Consider the following 14,471-nt stretch of genomic DNA (forward strand, 5'->3'; position numbering starts at 1 on the left):
TTTATGACTAAATGGGTGGCTTTCACTCTCTCCAGTGACTCTGTGTTAAAATACTTTATGGACCCATGACCCAGATCATGTTATCTGAGCCTTCTTAATATTCATTGGATCTCTGTGCATTTACCACATTCTTCCCACAGTTCTGTGTCTCAAGGGAACCAGCACCAAAGAGAAAATCATCCTCTGGCTTATTTAATAACAAAAATGCTGGTAACATCAACATTCATTTTTGAATGCTTGCCATGTGTCAAGGTCTTTGCAGAGCTCCACACAGGCAGACTCTCATGGTGTCTTCACTTCACAGCCAGCTAGAGCCCAGAGTTAAACCGCCCATTAATGCAGAGCAATACTGAGGCCCAGGGGAGAAACCCTGCTAAGAAACGCAAAGCCAGGATGGAACAACCCAAGCTTTCCCGCCGCAGGCTCTGAACGGCGCCTCATCCATGGCTATCCTCTCAATAGCTTTGCTGATCTGTCTTCATTGCGTGGTGTGTGGACTTGTGTCCTTGTTTCCCCAGGGGGGTCCTCGGGCAGGGCTGAGGAGGGCTGCACTGAGCTTCCTGGGAAGCATCCTTGTGTGTCAGAGACAGGTGTTCTGAGTATGGAATCCTAAAAACTTCGTTTGAGGCCTCATCCCAGGGTCAGGGGATATGGAAACTCTGGAAATGCTGGAAAGTTCCAGAGAGGTCACTCTGTGTTCCTATGGGTAGCCATCACCTTAAACAGCCCGTGGAGGAGAACGAACTAATGATAATCCTTCTTTCCACGTTCTATGTCCTTTTCCTTTCCTCCTCCCTGGTGAGTTAGTACCAATGTGTGTCATGACGAGGCTTCCCTGTTCTCGTCCACATTTGTTCACCTTCACAGGAAACTCGAAAAATCACCTCATTCTTTGAATGCACAGGGTACTGACATCAAAATCCTTTCTTATCTGCGTCATCCGTCCTTTGAGCTTCTGCCTGGAAAAAACTGCACCTCTGTAGAGGCCTAGCCACTTGGTCACCTGGCTCTCCAGCGGCAGTCCTCCAGGGACCTCCTGACCTTCAGAGTGAGCCTGGCTGGAAGGTGGGAAGGGTCCGTTCTAAGCCATGGCAGAACTGCTGGACAGATGGCCCTGCCCTGGCCCTGTGCTGTGGTGTCCAGAACCTTCTATGGGTGGCGTGGGGGTGGGGGATGGATTTGCAGAGCTCAGGGCTGGGGCAATGGCCAGTCCTAACACAGGCTGCTGTTCCCCCAGCCACGCACCTCAGCACACACACACATCAGGGCTGCTCCTGGCCAATTCAACAACACAGGCTGGGCAAAGAAATCACCTGGTGAACCAAGAATAGGAAAGAGTGGGGGAGTGGGGAAGCCACTGGGAAATAGTCGGGGGCTATTTCCCAGCTCAGGCTTCCTGATGACTCAGCTGTTCCCGCCTGGGGAAGGTTCTCCTCAGCCAGCAATCCCCCATGGGAAGCCAAGCCAGTGATTTCCCACTAGCTATCAGCCAGAACAAAAATTACCCATAAAAGGACACATTTAAATGCACCCCCTCCCATAGAGACTATTGTTTACGGGGCTATTGAGAAAGTGAAAATAGAAAAGCAAAGGTCGGTGGGCACCAGCAGTGGGAGTTACAAGAAATTCTGTCATTTCTTATTTCCTGCCCTTCTATCATGAGAAGTTAAGACAAAGCCCCTCTACCATTCTGAAACAGCAACTTTGTTGCTTATTTTGTCAAAATATCCCTCCGAAGCCCCTTCAGCGCCCCCTCCCCCTTCCTCAGCGGGCTCTAACCAGCGGGCTGATTTGCACAGGGGCTGTCTCTCCCCAGCACCCCCTTCCAGGCTCACTCTCATTCTCTTGCTCTAATTAGCAACTGCTTTTTTTATTTTTGTATGCACGTTCAAAGACAGAGAGCGAGGGGAGTGAAAGGGAGAAAGCAAAGGTCTGTGTGAAAGGAGAGAGCAGATGGCTTCTCCCTCGCCCCCTCTGTGTCCCTGGGCCCCTGTGTTGGCAAACAGCGCACAATGTCTGTCTACAGAGCTCTTTGTGGCCTAGAAGGAGGGGCCAGGACACAGTTATGGGCAGGGAAGGAGCCTGTGGGGAGAGGCCTGAAAAGGCCCTGCCCCTGGGGGAAGGCACGGTAGGGAGGGTATGGGGGCCCTCAACCCACTGGATGTCCAGGGGCCGTCTCCTCTGCCTACTTCTCCTGGGTCCTTAGGAAGTGGGTATATGGCTTGTGTACTAATGGGCTACCTTCTCTGGGGAGCCAAGCCATTGCCCCCAGGGCTTTGGAAAATCCTGGAGGGAAGTGTGATCTACTGCTCACTTTGGTGCTGTCAGGCCCAAATACTTGAGTTTCCATTAAAGGAAATTCTTAGGTGAGTGGGCAGAGGTGCCCACAAAGTGGGGGGGGGGCATCATCAACCCCAAAGACTGAATCAGTCACTCTGACTGGGAAAGTTAAATTCAACAATCAACAGCTTTGGTTGCTGCTTTTAACCAGTAGCTGAACTGAAAGATTTAAAAGACATTAGGGGAAAAAAAAGGAACCTCGAAAGAATTCTCCAAAGGGGAAAATAATCAAGAATGGGGTTGAAAAAGCTGAAAAAAGGCAGAATATGCTCCAGAAAAGCAAAGAAATGAGCACAGAGAAGCAGGGCATTCTATAAAGACACCTTAAAAAAAAAGAAGAAGAAGTTTCTGTTCTTTTTAATAAAATGATCTCATTATCAACATGTGTGATTATATATTAATAATTCTGATGATAAAAATCACTCTTGTAATATCTGCAATTGATTTTAATGATAAACATTGATTTCCTATATTTTGCTAAATGAAAGAACTCATTTTTAGTGCAATTTTCACCTAAACAGTTTCCTAGGGAAAAAATAAAAACAGTGAATGGAAAAAACCATCCATTCATTCAACTCCTACCAATGAAATGTGTTTCTCTTTTCTTCCTTTTTGAATCAAGTCCAGAGAGAAGACAGACAAGAGAATAGAATAAATGGAGGAAAAGAAAGCAGGGAGACCAGCTTAGCCCAAGATATGAAGGGGAAGACAAACAGAACCAGCAGGGAAAGAAAAGCCCCATGTCCCAAGGACCTCCGTGTCCGGATCAATGCAGGCATGTGTGGGGCAGACCCAAAAACCAAACAGAAACCCTCAAATTGCCTAATTCCCAGAACAGACAACTTTTTGCCAAGTTCATGATTTGGCAGGGCTGTTGCATATTCCCTACAATTTCAGTGAGAAGCTCTATCCATCTTGTGCAAAGAGCAGATTGTCACTTTTCACTTGCAACACACACGTTGCACTGACCTTATGTCCTCTGTCAAACTGAGGCATTATCACCGGCTTCTAGTGAAAGGATTTCACGACGTATGGGCTTGAGGCCATTCTGTTGATTTTGTTCTGGGCGTGTGTGTGCACAGCGTGTCACTATATTGGACAACAGACAGACAAGGCCTCTGCCATCACTGGTTACTTCCTCCATCTGGCTCTACCATCATCACCTCCACAAACACAGGCCTCGTCAGCGACTCCCGCCTGGTCCCTGCCTGGTTTCCTCGGAGCTTGTGTTTCTCAGTGCTCCTGGATGTTTCCTTACACATCCTCCTGAATAGGTTTTCTCCCTCCTCAGCGCTCACCCTGCTCTCACAAATTTTGTTTTCGATGCATTTTGTTTGGTCCTCATTTAACAGATGGCACAGAGTGGCCATTTGGGACGCAGGGAAACAGCAGGCATGGACCTGCCCATGAGGAGTGTGGGGAGAAGGAGACTGAGGCTGGCTAGAAGATGGAGGTGGAGGGGTTCCCACCTCCAGCACAGTCCCTCCATGGACCTCCTGGATCATCCCTAGTCAATGGGAAATGCACATCTAACTGAGGACTTTTCCTTGGGTCCCTTAGTGAAGGATTGTATCTCAACCCAGATGGGATACTGAAGCCCCAAACCCCACCACAAATCACAGATGTGCCCCTCAGGAATCTTGTTTTTCTCCAGCTTGGAGGGCGGGTGGGGGGGGAGTACAGAACAGTAGTTACCAGTCGGCACCAGAGTCCTTACACTGTGTGACCTTGACAGAGTTATTTAGCTTCTTTGTGCCTCGGTATCTTCCACTGAAAAATGAGGCTGATAACCATATGGACTCATAGGGCTGTTGTAAGGATTTAAGAGATAATGCAGGGAAAGATGGAGGCAGAGCTTCTGGTGCATAGTCTTTGCAAAAGAAAGCCAAGCTGTGTTAGTGGTTCAGTGCAAGCTGGAAGCCAATCCAGAAAGGTTGGTTCTGTACCCACATTACAGCCCTCACCATGGTCTGACGATGAACCGAGGCACTGGCCTGAAGAGTGTGTGAACTGTTTCCTTAACCTAAGTTCCTGGGGCAAGTCAGCATTCTTTTCAAACATCAGCCATTTGCATATCATCTTTACTGGTTTTGGCCATATCTATGAGCTAGGTTTTTTCATGTATTTTTTACTATTTTTCTTTAAGTTGACTTATTTTTTTTTTAACCTAAGTATATTTAACAGAAAACTCATGAGGAAGGAAGCGGGTAGAGAAAAGGAAGGGGCAGGGAGGGGAGAGAGCACAGAGGAGGAGAGGGGGGCAAGGAAAGGACAGAGACGGAGTGAAACAAGGAAGGGAGGAAGGAAGTCTTCGGCCTCAGAGAGAAAGAAAACCCGCAGAGCTGGAAGACAAAAGCCACAGAGAGAAGGAGGCAGTGAGCAGCCTCCCAGGGCTCAAGGCAAGCCTGCTGGCAGAAACAGAGCTGTGGGAGGGCTGAGCTGGGGCCTGGAGTGCAGCATGTGCCTGCTCAGGGGCCAGGCTGAGGCTGCTGGGAAGGTCTGCTGAGGGTGGGTTTGTGCAGAAGAAATGAAGAGAAGGCTGAGGCAGGTGATGGCTACGTGCTGGTGATTTATGAATGGGCGGTTTAGAAGGATCCACCAGGGAGTGCTGAAGCCCGAGGCCCCAGAAGTAAGCTGAAAGAACTGAAGAAAAGAATGTGGGGTGGGGGTCTGGATCAAAGGGTGAGAGGTGGGGCGCCTGGGTGACTCAGTCGTTAAACATCTACCTTCGGCTCAGGTCAAGGTCCCAGGGTCCTGGGATCGAGCCCCACACTGGGCTCCCTGCTTGGCGGGAAGCCTGCTTCTCCCTCTCCCACACTCCCTGCTTGTGTTCCCTCTCTCACTATCTCTCTCTGTCAAATAAATAAAATCTAAAAAGAGAGAGAGAGGGGTGAAAGATGTGTGGGGCACAGCAGGGCTGCACAGGGCAAACAGCAAGCCCAGAATTGGCTCAGGCAGGAGAGGAAGGATGGGAGAAATGAGGTGTATTTCCCATCAACTCTGGCTGGCTGGCTTTCCTGGGACTGGACTCAGGGAAGGGGCTGGCCCTTGAGCACCAGCATCTGCACCTGCCCTGTCCATCTGCAGACCGGTCACCTGCCACCGACTGAGCCATGCCATCATGAATGAGCATCATGCACCAAGATGGCCTGATGCTATGGGTGGACAAAGCGGATAAAAGCAGGATGCCCTGCGGGAGCGAATGGGACAGTGGAAAGTGAAGGGTAGACCATGTCACGCATGGAGGGAGCGAACCCCAAATGTCTGCAATGAGCAAACTCACCTGATTTAATGATGTGTCAAACAGGCACACTTGTCAAGTCCTGAACAACTCCTGAACGGGGCAACACGTGGGACTCTGCCACGGTCAGTGCCCCTCATAGCAAGACAAATGTAAACTGAAACCACAGTGGGAGACCGGTTTTCATCTATCAGATTGGAGAAGATAAAAATGATGGACATTTCATTCTCTTGGCCAAAGTGTAGGGAGCAGGAGCTCTCTTACACCCTTGGAGGGAGAAAAATTAGTAGAAAACACCTTTTTTGGGAGGACTGTTTGGGGATAGCTATCAAAATTAAAAATTTTTATACTCTGATTCAGCAAATTTTCTAAGAATTTCCTATGATCCTTAGCTCTTAAAAAAGTGCCTGGCATGTAGAAAGTCCTCAATAAATATTCATTGAATAAATTAATTGGTGAATTTGACTCACAGATAAGCTTGCACACAAGTACAAAGATAAATGCAAGGGTATTTGTTGAAACATTGTTTAGAAATAAATAACAACAACCAAAAAAACTCCAGGAAGCAATCTAAATGTGTGTATGTGAAGGACCAAAAAGGCACACCAGTTCAATAAAATACTACAGAATCATTTTTTTTTTCAGAATCATTTTTAAAAATGAGGCAAATGTCTTTATGATACAGCCAAGCTACTGTTAACCTTCATCGTTAAATAATAAAGGGGTGTGGGGGGGAACTAGATGGAAAGCTCGTGTAATATGGCCCTGTGCAAGTGGGGAAAAGACAGGTCTATATTCGGGGATGCAAATGCATACCCATTCTCCACAAGAGAATATCAAAAACTGGAATGGCAAAGGACCCTATTGAGGACCAGAGTGGGAGGGAAACTGTCTTTTCATATGTACTACCTGTTCAAGACATTTTTTTCTTTTTTGAGAGACAGGGAGAGAAATCATGAGCAGGAAGGTACAGATGGAGAGGAAAATCTTAAGCAAACTCTCCACTGAGTGGGGAGTCCCACAGAGGGCTCGATCCCAGGACCCTAAAATTATGACCTGAGCCAAAATCGAGAGTCAGACACTTAAACAACTGGGCCACTCACGTGCCCCCCCACAAAAAAAAACATTTAAAAATAACAGCAAAGGTTAAGCTGGGGGAAGAGAGATTTGCACAGAAGTTCCACCCCAGGGACGGGATCAGTGAGCCCCTGATTCAGTGCTAGGACGAAGGGACCTAATGAACCAGGCTGCCTCAGGAAGTCCAAGTGTCCCATCACTGGAGGCGCTGGGAAGCAGGCTGGGGACCACTGTTGAGAAGCAAAGTGTTATCTGGTGGGTTGAACTTAATGTCCTCAGAGTTCTTACCTAGCTGGGAGGGGCTACCCTCCATTGGGTCCCACCAGAGCCACAGAGCCCCTTGTGGCTCCCTTGTCCTCTGGATATTGCAAGCACTTTCTGAGAACTAAGAGTGTAGCAAATTCTTAGAAGCGAAACCACTCCATCTGAGTATAGAAGCATAAAGGGCATTAGGAGCAGCCCAGTAAGTTCCTAAAGAAACAATGAGCCTAAGCACCGCTCAAGCCACATGAACTCATGAGTGGAATCCAACTTGACTAAGGAATGGAAGGCCAAAACTGCCCAGGCTTGCAAGGATGTGAGCAGAGCAGGTCCCCAAGGGTCATATCCAAAGACCAAGTAAGACCAGCCCACCGCAGAGGCCAAGGACAGGCCAAAACCAAAGGACCTATTTTCCTGTCCAGCTCTTTCCTTGAACTAGGCCCTACCCTCAAGAAAAACTTATTAGGGCTAGGCTTGGCCCTCCCTGGCCCTGAATTTCTGTCCTATGATTCCAAGAAGCCTCTTGGCCCTCCCTGGCCCTGAATTTCTGTCCTATGATTCCAAGAAGCCTCTTGAGACTCCCTCTTGCCTCCTTACCCTCATGAACCTCTCCAGGGCCTGATGTGGCCGAGTTGACTTCCTCCTGATTCCCTCCTGACCATGAGCACACATGCATACACACACACACACACACACACACACACACCATGAGTCCCACACATCTTCAGCTGCACATACTCATTCTGTAGCAGGCTGAGAGGGCACACAAGAAGGCGGGATGCTCCCTGTCATAGGGGAGAGTTCCTGGGGACTAGATCCAACCTAGACATAGTCCTCTATAAAAAGCCACATCTCCCCAGGATTTGGTGCCTTGCCCTCATTAGCTGGCCCTGGAAACAAAAGGCTCAGTTGCCCCATCAGGTAACTGATACTCACCCTCTTATCTCAGCCAGCAAGGAGAGGGCAAACTGGACCTCTGCAGGTAGAGACCCCTCCCCTAGAAAAGGCCAAGCGTGCCCCCAACTCACTGCTCCTGTCAAAGTGCTCTTGGCAAACTAAGGCTTGCTTCTGGTGGTTTCCTGTGTCTGGGAGGCATCCCTTCTCTGTTGGCAACTTCTCTGGGCTGACTCTTCTCAGTCTTCCTTCCCCAGTGAATTCAGGGAGAAATGAGACCCAGGAGCATTAGGGCACTGTCAACACAGCTTGCTGGTGGCCAAAGGTGGTAGAAAAAGAATTCAGATCATCAGAGCTCCCTAGGGCTCAGAACTGGAAGACTCCACACCAAGCAGGCTCTAATTAAGTATGATTTTCATCTTCATGCTTCAAAATCAAATGTAGTGATTCTTCATCCAGGCTAGGGACTTTGTGCCAGTGTCTGTGCTCAGGTAGGGACTTCCCAGCTCCAGAGAGAGATGGGAACAGGAGGCAAAGGGCTAAGTCTAACCACTATCCTGCCTAAGCTGGGATTCAGCCCTAGGGGGCCCAGTAGAGGGCTACAACCAGGTCTCCAGCCCCCAGTCCCACCACCAGCCCTCTGCCCTTTTCTGTTGGCATAAAGTCTTAGCCCTCAACCTTCCCCAGGAGCTTGGGGTTGCCCCCCACCCTGAGAACTCGTGCGCCTTCTGGATGGCCTCCCAAGCAGATCAACATATCAGAGCATCTGGAGGGACAGTCTTGCACCCAGGGAGTGATGGTCAATGTGGTGGTCTGTGCTATATACAGTGTGGAAATGTAAGCCACACAACATGGCGCCAGGGAGCCTGACTCAAGAAAAAACAAGGGACAACACAGATGCAAGGGAGGGAATCCATGAGAGAACAGCTGAGAAGTCTGACAGTCCTGAAGATACATGTTGTGTGTTGAAGGATGATTAATTTCAACAAAATCCAGTCTCAGATGCAGGGGCCAATGGTGGTCTCCCCAGACCAGGGGTTCTGATCCCTGCTCTGATGTTAACCAGCCAGGGCTCTCCAGACTGGTACCCACAAACGCTCTCTTTATGGATGATACGGTGGTCAGAAACGATGGTCTCTCAGCATCCCACACACCCACCCAGCCCGGGGAGTTTTAGACTCTCTGGGTCTTCATGGGTCAGTGAAGTTGCCGTGCGTGGCCCCAACTGAACCGCTAACCCAGTGACATTTCCAGTGCTTACAGCCTTTGAGTAATGACTGCGTGGTGTGTCTGTCGGCATCTCTGATGGCACACATTTATGAAGTCATGGGCTCCCACCCAGGGCAGCTCTCAGGCACCGAGCAATCAATCCCAGTCACTCCAGCACTGACCTGGGAGAATCACAATTGTTTGTTCAACACTAGTGGAATTGGGGTGCTTCTAGCCTTGTTTTTCAAAGGCAGAGGGGCAGTGCAGAACACAACGGGACTTGGAACCCAACGCTCCCCTTCTCTCCCCACCCTTGCCATGCCCTACCACCCCCAGGGTCCGGGATGAGTGCTCACGCCCCATACGCTGGAGTCCACAAGGCAGTGGGGCCTCCTTCCAGCTCTGTTTGCTGTTGCTCATGCCGGTGTCACAGCCCATTAAATCCAGCCAATTACACTGGATTCCTCTCTGGAGGGCGCTGGGCAGGGCCACCGTAGGGAGTAGAGGAAGCCCGAGAGACTTCTAAATGAAGTAGCCTGTTGGGAAATCCTATTATGAAGCTCATCTTACAATGCTGTGGTGTTAATAACCCTGGCCTCCCCAAGCCCTGAGCAGAGTTGGTCTCCCTGGGGCTTGAGAGGAAGCTGTCTAGTGCAGACTTTCCCTCACTCCCAGCCAACAGCTGATGGGCAGGAGCCAGTGGCCAGGGTTCCCCAGTATCCTGGATGCAGCTGTCAGCTCTGTGCACACATACATGTGCACACGCACACACGCACACACCTTCCCTGCGAGACCCCAACTTCTCTTTCAGCACCAGGATGAGGATGCTGTGGTGACCCAATGCTGGGACCAGCAACCCCAAGGGAGATGGAATTGGCCCCAGCAACTTTTTTCAAGGGGAGCAAAATTAGACACATTTTTCCTCCACCTTCAAATCCTGCAGATTTTTCGTCTCAACTCCCCCAGGCTTATAAATTGGCTCATCGCCGCCGCTCAAGTTGACAAAGGCGCCGAAACTGTTGAAAGGTTCAAAATGTCCCTTGGGTTTCCAGGCATGAAGGAATTTACATGTAGGTGGAAAATTACCGAGGAAAAAAGGTCCCTATTTGGAGAGAGAAGAGTGCAGAAGCAGCGAAGAAAGAGAGGAGGACTCTGGGGCGATGGCAGCAAAGAGCCTGGCCTGCAGAGCGCCTGGGAGGGCTGCATGAGACAGCCCCTGGAGAGGGTTCAGACCCTGCCTCAGAGCTTTGACACATGCAGGGGGTGGGTTGGGGGGGGTCTCTAGTGAGAGAGACAGGGATGCAGGAAGAACTGCTCTGGTCTTCTCTAGAAGTTGTCAAGGCCCTGCCAACATCCGGAGTTGGAATGGTCTCAGGCGACCTAAGGACCCCCTGGAGAAGCCATGTGGATTCCTGGTTCTGGAACATGAATCCTCAGCCCCAAACCTGACTGGCAGGCCCTGAGCAGAGCACAGGAGTCCTGCAGGTTTGACCGTGCCCTTGAGGACAGCAGTGCACCCCCGATGAGTGTTCTCAGGATGGTCCCACGTGACCCAGCTGGTGTCAGCCAGCTGCAAGGAGGGCCGTTCCTTTCAGTAACCCCAGACAGTCCTCCCTCAGCTTTCTGCCCCTCTTTCCTCTGCAGGCTTCCTAGCAGCTCAGCATGTCAGGGCCCTATAAAGTCTTCCCAACCCCTACTCTAGGGGCAGGTATGCTCTGACCCTGTCCTCCCTGCCGGCCCACTGGCCTTGTGCTCAGTCCACCCCACCTCTAGCCCACTCCTTCAGTCCCTTTTCCCAGGCACCTTCTACATCCCTTTAGGGGTACCCTTTCTGCAAATCCCATAGGCCCCAGATGGCTTCAGGGACCTCCCCCAACCCCCCTTCTCCTATACTCCAGCAACATGGATGGTTCCGGGGTTCTTGGCCTGGGCTCCACTTGGCCTAACGGTATATCTCAGAAGGGGTCACCTGGGGATGTCATTTTATAAAACCTTTCCTGTGGGTTCCCACACTCACCCTAGGATCAAGAATCACTGCTTCAGATGACCATCGTCTTGTAGTCTTCTTAGACCTTCAGCTCACACAGACCACCTGCTGCCCCACCTGTCTCAAGGCAGGCTACATGAGCCACACCTTTCAAATGTGTGTTAACTGACCCACTGACTTGTTGAGGGACAGTGACTCACATATGTGCAATTCCCTGGTCACTGCCAGACAGTCATGGAGCTGGGCTTGCACAGGCGCAGGCAGGTAATGATGGAATGTTCACATGGCCTGCTGACCTGTGTCCCTTGGTGGCGATTCCAAACACCACCTTCCTTCTAGAATCTTATTGCCTTAGAGCCCAGAGTTAGATGGTGTGTTTTCAGGCTTAAGGGCAATGACATGGCATCACGTGGCTTCCAGAGCAATCTCACAACCATTATCTACTTGATTTACACACCCTGAGAAGCAGGCAGAGAAGACGAGGCTATCTTGGGGAAGAACTTATCTAAAAACCACCAGAAGCTCACAGCAGAGTCAGGTCTAAAACCAGCTCCTGTCTCTGGGGTAGACTTCTTCTGCTTAGATGCACCCTCTTCCCCTTTCATGTCCCTGAACCCCCCTTGAGTGACAGCACCAACAACGAAGGCCTGAGCCCCATGGGTCAGTGTGTGCCCTCAATAGTTGTGAGCCTGAGCTGGCCTATTCCTCCTGGAGCAGGAATAAGAGAGGATGACAGGGAAGGTCATGGATAGAAAGGTCACTGTCATTCCCTGAGTCTTGGACGGGGCTGGAAAGGCAGGCTGATGAGGAAGCTCCTTTTGGAAGCTCCAGGGAATATACCTGGGAGGGAAAACCAGGCCCTCAAGGAGCACTCAAAATCAAGAAACAAAATCAAGCCCTATGGGTACATTGCTCCAGTTAGGATCTGTCTGCCAGAGGCTGTCCTAGCACCTGAGACCCATCCCTGGGCCCCTAAATGGGATCCTATAGCCCAGCTAAGAGGCTTGCCCATGCCAGGTTCCCCCTAGCATCAGTCAGTCTCCACCCAGCCGTCCTCCCCGACACCAACTTCAGATGTTGCAACATTTCAGGGTCCACAGAGAGAGCTTGCCAAACACCAGCTCTCAGGGTTCCCAGCCCCAGGAACTGACCGACTGCAGGGACCCACACAGAAAACTGACATAGTCATCAACCTGAGTAGGGAAAGTATGGGGAGGGTAAAGACAAAGCTATGATTGCTCATTAATCCACTACACTATGAGCATAAGGCTTGAAGCTGGGGCAGATGGACCATTTTCCTAGTAATTAACAATTTCATAGATGGGGTCACAGTCACTGGAGGGCTAAGCAGGTTCCTATGATTCTGCCTGATAGGCTCAACCTGTGTACACAGAAAGGATGAGTTTGGAAGAGACCTCAGGTCATGGAACCCTCTAGAAAGTGCATCTGCCACTTGCCACACATCCTAATGTGTAAGATCCCCCCCACAGCTGCCTCTGCCTGTCTGCCCTCTCACCACTACTCTCTTCAGAACAGGAGCAGCTCTAGGCCAGGACCACTCTTCACTGGTAGGGCTGCCTCATTGATCACCAGGTGTTTCTGCACAACCGAGTGTCTGGTCCCCATGACTCTGACAGGAGAGGGTTCAGCAGATGCAAAGGGAAGGTCAGAATCAAGTTCCTGCCCATGTTGAAAATCTGTCTTGCCAAAAAAAATAACGTTAAGTGTATTCTACAGATCTGACACAGGCAAAGGCCCAGATTCAAATATCCAGAAAAGAAAATATATCAGGTCAGTATAAATATGTGAAGCCCAGAACCATCCAGGACACCTGACAGAGACTCACCGACAGCTCTCTGACATCCCCCATTCTCTGCACTGCTGGCCTCATGAAAACAGGCTACACTGGGCAGGCTGCCCCACAATGCCTGTGAAGGGCTACATGGTGCCCATCTGACAACACAGCATGGAGCTGCCGAAATGGGTGGGGTACTCTCACTTGGAGACACACTTCAGGCACCAGTCACAAATCCTCCCACCTGCACTGCCCACCCCCCTCCAAAGGGTACAGAGTCCTCCCAAGATCACCGTCCATGGCCAAGGCCTCTTCACCTCCCTGGGGCAGCCTGCTAAGGCCTGGGAAGAGAGCTCTGGCTCAGCCATCAGAGCCAGGTGGCCAGCAGAGCCAATGGCTAAGATCTGGAGGAAGCATCTTGAAGTTCATGAGACAGAAAAACAAAGGTGCTTCTCTGCCCTTCTAGGTCACTAAGCTCAGCCAGGCTAATGGGCTGGAAGACCCATGATGCCACCGGGCTTGCGACACTCCACTCTTAGAAATGCCTCCAAAACATGGCTGACTGTGTCCCTAAAATAGAAAAGTGACTGTGCATGTTCTCTGCATTTCCTCCAGTCTCCAGTGCATTTGCAATAAGCAACCCGTGAAATCAAGTCAGGTTCATAACAACTCTAGATGAGGCATGTCCACCAACAGTCAGAAGGGGGTTGGAGCTGGGTGAGGAGAATGGAAAGAAACCACTTGGATTTACACATTTGTCTCCACAGGCCCTCCCACAGCAAACCACAGGAGGTGACTGACATGCCACACGGATGGCAGAACCCCCCACAAAAGAAAAGTTCCAATTAGCCCAAAGAAATGAGAACCTGTTCCTGGAGTTGCAATTAAATCAGAACCAATCAATGCTTGCTCTGGTTCCTGTCATTCTGCTCGAGAAATAATGAGAGAAAGGAGAAGGCCCCAGCCAGCAAGTGCAACATGGCAGCCCACTGAAGCTGGAGAAACCACCAGAACCCTTGCAAGCGTGCCTGGCAGCTGTTGCACCTGTACCTTTAAGAATCCAGCCCAGTGCCTGGGTCCCCACTCAGGCCCTGAAAAATGTCCAAGAGGGCACATCCCTCCCACCTCCAACCAAGAGGACAAAGAGGAGCACGGTGGGGCCGGGCAAGTCTGGTGTTAAAACTGTCTGTCTTGATTCATCACTTGATCTGGCACTCTCTCTCCTCTGTTTCCACACCATCCATCAGGGTACCATAACCAAGAAATCCAATAAAGACACAAAGGCCTAACACTCTGCTCTCAGCAGGCCTCAGAAAGGCCGCATGAGTGCCCCAGCCCAGGCAATTAGCTGAGTTCAAAGGACTGCGGGGCTGATGGGCCTTAGTGAGCCTGTGCCTGGTGCCTGGCTGCATGCATTTGGGGAGCAGAGAAGTGGGAAAGGAGACAGTCAAGGACAGCCTTGTGCTCAGGCCAGAAGGGGGATGACATCAGGGAGGACAGCTGACAGGATGTTCACGATGGAGCTAATACAGCTGCAACTCCAGTTTGTCCCCCAAAGGTCTGGAGCAGCCTACATGATGCACTAGGGTCAAGGCTGTCATTTCTGAGGTCTCTGTGAATCTGAAACTTTGACAGCTATAGGCAAAATTTCATAAAAGAAAGCATTC

At 50.4% G+C, this 14,471-nt stretch overlaps 1 protein-coding gene across 1 annotated transcript in view; it reads right to left on the bottom strand.

The window, feature by feature from the left end:
• The window catches only part of EPHB1 (EPH receptor B1), a 285,129-nt gene that overhangs the window by 245,227 nt on the left and 25,431 nt on the right, over window positions 1-14,471 (bottom strand). The gene's annotated exons all lie outside the window — the stretch shown is intronic.

Source organism: Neovison vison, chromosome 6 (assembly GCF_020171115.1).
Source record: "Neovison vison isolate M4711 chromosome 6, ASM_NN_V1, whole genome shotgun sequence".
NCBI lineage: Eukaryota > Metazoa > Chordata > Mammalia > Carnivora > Mustelidae > Neogale > Neogale vison.